Source organism: Cupressus sempervirens, chromosome 3 (genome assembly GCF_028749045.1).
Source record: "Cupressus sempervirens isolate cs-2001-9-10 chromosome 3, ASM2874904v1, whole genome shotgun sequence".
In the NCBI taxonomy this organism is placed as follows: domain Eukaryota; kingdom Viridiplantae; phylum Streptophyta; class Pinopsida; order Cupressales; family Cupressaceae; genus Cupressus; species Cupressus sempervirens.
Genome location: NC_143120.1, coordinates 875883856 through 875889534, shown reverse-complemented (window position 1 = coordinate 875889534; position 5679 = coordinate 875883856).

Genomic DNA, 5679 nt, shown 5'->3' with positions numbered 1-5679 from the left:
GGAGGACAGTTCAAAAATAAAGACCTCAAGGAACTGTGCAAGAAATTCAAGATTACACAACATTGGTCTTCCATTTATTACCCCCAGGGTAATGGCCAAGCCGAGGCATCCAATAAGGCGATCCTCAAAATTCTTCATCGTACAATTAGTAAGTCAGGGAGAGACTGGCATCTCCAGATCAATCTAGCCCTATGGGAATATAGAACAAGCATTAGAACTCCAATGGGCACAACTCCTTTTGCATTGGTATATGGGGTGGATGCTGTACTTCTAATAGAGGTTGAGATTCCTACTTTGAGAATCTCCATGAAAGGTCTTATCACTGATAATGACTATAGGATAGCTCGGCTTCAAGAGCTTGTGTTGCTAGATGAATGATGACAAGTGGCCTATGATCATCTACGAGCATATCAACAAAGAATGACACAAAGCTAAATAGGAGAATTAGGCCATGTGACTTCTAGCTGGGTGATCTCGTCTTGAGAGAGAATCTTAGAATCAACAACAATGAATGCAAAAGGGAAAGTTTGAACCAAATTGGCTAGGTCCTTACATCATTACTATAGTATATGGATTTGGTGCCTATTAACTTTCCACAACCGAGGGAGAAGTGCTTAAAGAGCCTATGAACACTCTCCACCTGAAGCGGTTTTACAGTTGATTCAATCTCGGCAAGCTCTCTGTACATATCTAAATGTCCTGAAAAAAATCTAAAAGTTAGAAAAAGTCCTGAAAAAAATTGTTACCCTGATGAAAACCTAGCAATAGGTGCCTTGGTAACACCAAAAAAAGTAAAAAATCAAAAATACAAAAAAATTCAAAAAATAAAAAAAATACAAAAAAATTTGAAAAACAGAAAAGCGCCATTGGTGAAAACCTAGAAATAGGCATCATGGTAGCAAAAAAATAAAATCTTTCCAAGAAGGTGAAAACCTGGTAAAAAGGTACCTCTTGTTCCCAATGCTCCATCTTGCAGTGCATCTTTTGGCTATTCTGTACAGTTGCTTTCATATTTTTGCTTTCCTGCTTCCTGCTCATGTATCCATGGATTCAGTCTTGTCACAGCTCGGGGGCATTCCTCCTTAGTGTCACTCTTTTTGAGATTCTTCTCATAGAATCTCCTATGCAACAGTCACCAGTTGTTCTGACTGCATCTACCTACTGTCACCAGTGTCACTCTTTTCAAGATTCTCCTCATAGAATCTCCTACGCGATAGTCACCAATCGTTTTGACTGCGTCTACCTACTATTTCCAGTGTCACTCTCTTTTTGAGATTCTTCTCATAGAATCTCCTTTGTGACAGTCAGCAGTCATTCTGATTGTGTCTGCCTACTGTCACTAGTGTCACTCTTTTCGGGATTCTCCTCATAGAATCTCTTTTGCAACGATCACCAATTGTTTCAGCTGTGCCTGCCTAGCGTTGCTCGGGTCATGTCTCAAGATTCCTTTATGGAAGATCTCTTTTGCGTCAGTCACCAGTCATCTTGGCTGTGTCTGTCTACTGCCGCTTAGTCCTTATTAGGTTCTTCATCATGAAGATTCCTCTTTGACATCAGTCACCAGTCATTCTGACTGCATCTGCCTACTGTTGTCACCCTACTGAAGAGATTTCTTTCTTACATATTCTGGACATTAATACTTGACATCAATCCTGAAAACATTAAACTCAAAAAAAATGATATACTTGTTTGGATATGTTGAGCATTTTCTTTGTTTGCTTTGTTTTGCTTTATCATATCTCCTCGAGCAACTCGATGATGTCATCTTCAACTAGAGAAGTAATGACTAGGGACATGATCTTTTTCTTTGCTTTCTATTTGCAGTTTAGTTCCAATAAGTTGATCTATTCCTATAAGAGGAGTGTCCACTATAAGAGTCTCCATCTTGTATTGAATGACCGTGTGTACCTCGACTCCTTTTATACAGATATGTCAATGACATTGGTTCTTCTCCTTGTTTGTTGGAGTGAACTCTTCATGCTATAGTGCATACTGATACTCGTCCTATTAAGTGAACGTACAGGTCACTGTGAGTATATCTAGCACACTTCTGTCTCAGGTTACGAATGCAAGGGTCATTGCAGACAGAATGAATACTAAATACTTAGCATAAGAGGAATCTCCCGTGTGTTTGGTGTGCCTGTCATGCAAGCAACATTTAGGTCATCCTAGCATTTATGCTTTGATGCTTATGTTAACTTGCTACATTAAAAGGGACAAATGTTTTGGTCATTCTGGCTTCTTGTGCCTCAAATGCTTACATTTAATCATGACAACCCAATAACGTATGTTATATTCAAATTTTCATGATTGCAATGTTAGTGGGAATTGTATAACATATGAGCTATATTTTATATCCAGTGATGATTAAATATTGAGGCTTGGTAACCAGACCTAGGGTTGCATTCAAACATAGTCTTGCATTACATACTTCATTTGCATAAGCACACAATTCGATGGTCATTGTATTCATACTCCACATACATTGTATTTCAGATTCCTCCACAACTATACAAGCGTTTGGTTTGTCAATTTACACTCCTCAATGGAATACCTGTGACTGTCAAGCAAAACACGCAACACTACATGAGATGATAGTCCATCAATATGCGTTCTATCTATGTACAACATAAATCTCATGTACATCAAAGTAAAAAATAATAGACAATGACATGTACACAGGAACACTCGGCTCAAAATTTCATATATATATATATATATATATATCAAAAGAATGGGTCAGTACAAAAAATGGTGCTACTCAAGAGAAATCGATCAAAAATGATACATATGGTGCTGGCACACCAATTAATACATAGCTAGAGATCAAAATAAAAAATCAGACACAAAGCATCTAACTCTATCCCGAACTCTCACCTCTAGGAGGAGAAGGAGGAGCAGAGGCAACAAGTGGCGGATGCGGTGGTGGCATATCTAGCCTAACAGGAGGTCATGCACCTTCGAACTCTCGTGCGTACTGAGAAAATTGCTGCACTTGCAATGTCTCATCTGGCATGGTGCTGGTGTATGCAGCATAATAATATGCAGCCCGAGCAGATTGGAAGTAGATCTCATCCTGTGCCAGCTCCAGCCTCCGCTCTGCAGTCTCTACGCGCTCTCTCTGACGATCTATCTCTCTACCAGCTGTGCATCCCAGACCGCCACTATATTCTGCAACTCTCCCAACTGTCAGGAGGCCGCACTAACCCGCTCTTGGTACCACTGTACCACATCTTGTACCCCACCTGCTGACTGATTTGGCATATCCTCATCAACCATCTTTGGTGCTTGCTGCTATGGAGGTACCTGCTGTGGTGGAGGCACCTGTGGTTGTGGAGGCACCTACTGCATTGGGACCTCCTGCCAAGGGGCTTGCTCCTCTGTCCTCTACCTCCTTTGCTGACTGTGTCCTGCCCCACTGCCCCTAGCACCTGGGTCTGATCGCATCTGATGTGGGGGAATAGGCAGCTACTGTACCCAGTGGTGGACTTGTGGTGGCATCTATGGCTGTGCCTGCTACTGCTGGGGCACCTGTCCCTATCCTTGTACCTGCCTTTCCATCCCTAGTGGATCTGTGAAGCATAGGAACAAATGGCTCATCAAAAATGCCTGATATGCAGGCGTCATCTCTGCATCTACTACCTCTGGCAGGTAGTCCCACTAAATAGTAGCTAAACTGTGGATATCTATCATAGATCACCCCGGATCCATTCGTGGAGGCCATCCCCACTCAATATCCCTCTGCACCCTGGCATAGGCACATTACTCAAGTGAAATATCCTATGGTTGACCATACTGCCGCCATACTCGTGAGATGACAAATCTCTCGATCACTGATGTCATCCTGCCCACTAGCGGTTGAGAACTAAACATCCATGGCAACTCTCTGGGGGCATCATCCCAGTCCTCTATCTTTCTCCAGGATCGCCATATAATGGACACCAGGTCATCAAGATGTGTCCGCCAGTGCTCAGTCTTACCCAGGTGGGCCTGGGTAATATGCCCTCGATATCTGCATATGTAGGGCTCCATCGGCTCTCGAGCATCCTAAAAAATCAGACTACATACAAGGAGATGCTCCTAGGCCCAGATCTGTAGAACATACACTCTTGCTGCCATGGTCTTCTTCTCATGGAAGACGACCTCGTGCATCTCATGGAAAAGTTGAGCAAGCATGCATTGACCCCACCCGAAGATCTCTGGTGCCTCCAACATCCTATGAAGCATGATACCCCATCCACACTCCAACCCATGCTGTCCCCTGTCAGGACATAAAAAATAGCTCAAGAATATACCCAGCATGGATGCCAACTTGTGTATGGGTCAATAAGTATGCATTAGCTCATCCCAGCTGATGGCCCTGCCTCTTGGTAGCTCTCTCCCGAATATAATGGAAAGTGCCTCTGTCCCTAATCAAGGCACTGTATCCTAGACGACCCAAGCACCGTGAAATGGGATCCTCAGTATCCTCCATATATCCTTCGGGGTAATCGTCATCTCACCCATCAACAAATGAAATGTGTTCATCTCCGAATGGAAACGCTCTACCAAAGCAGTCAGTAAGCCGTGATTCACCATCACGGCTAGAATCTGGCATAGTGAAGACAAACCCAATCGGGCAATGTGTGCCTGATCTGCGTTATCCAAACTTCACAATAACTCTCCATACGGCGGATAATGAGATCTAAATGAAATGTCTCCAAAGACCTCCTGCACGCACAACAAAAAATGACAAACAAATGATCATTATCAAGTCGAAATGAAGCATCAAAATGAAATAAAGTGCAATTTTGAAGTGTGAAATCACAAAAGTATCACAAAATTTCATGTGAGATTCATGAAATCTTGTGTGAAGACATTCAATTTCGCACAAAATTATTCTTTCTTTGCACGAAGAATCTAGCCTTCGCGCGAAAAAAGATATCCTTGCGCGAAGATAGAGCTTCCTGCGCAAGAAAAGAGGTTCTCGTGCGAAACACGGATTGACTCACGCGAAGAATCCCCATCCTTGCGCGAAACCAAAATTGTCCCATGCAAAGATTCTTCGGTCGCACATGAAGAAACAATGCATCCTGTTTCTTTGCGCGAAGAAAGAAGATCTTCGTGCGAGAAGAGATCGGTCTCTCGCGAAGAAAGAATTTATAGTCCTAAAACATGCTAAAAACATGCATAAATGAACTTGAAATGCATGAAAACAAAAGTACGAAGATGGGAATTCGATGACTCACCGGTGGTCCATAGTTTGCTGGTTGGCTGTGTTGTCTGGAGTGCTCAAAACGATGATATCTCACATTCACTGCCATGTCTCTATCAGAGCTCAAAATCACTACAAGACAAAAGAACAAATGAATTGAAAATGACCCTTCAAGCCCTTATATAGGTGTTGACCAAATTTTTCAAAGCGCTCAGATTTGCGCAAAAATCACACCCTTGGCTAATTGGACCGTTCTGGATCAAATTTGAAATCTGACACACCTAAGAGCCTAAAAAATGCGTTTTAAAATTTTGGGGACCGACGTGATTAAACGCTTGTGCAACCCAAATCTTTCTGATACTTTGTGATTCTTGCAATCCTTTCAACTTTACATTCTCCATATTTTCAAAATTCTTTTTAAAAATAGTCAACCCAAGTCAACTGTGATTCAATCTGGTCAACTTTTGGTCAAACTTGGTCTTTTG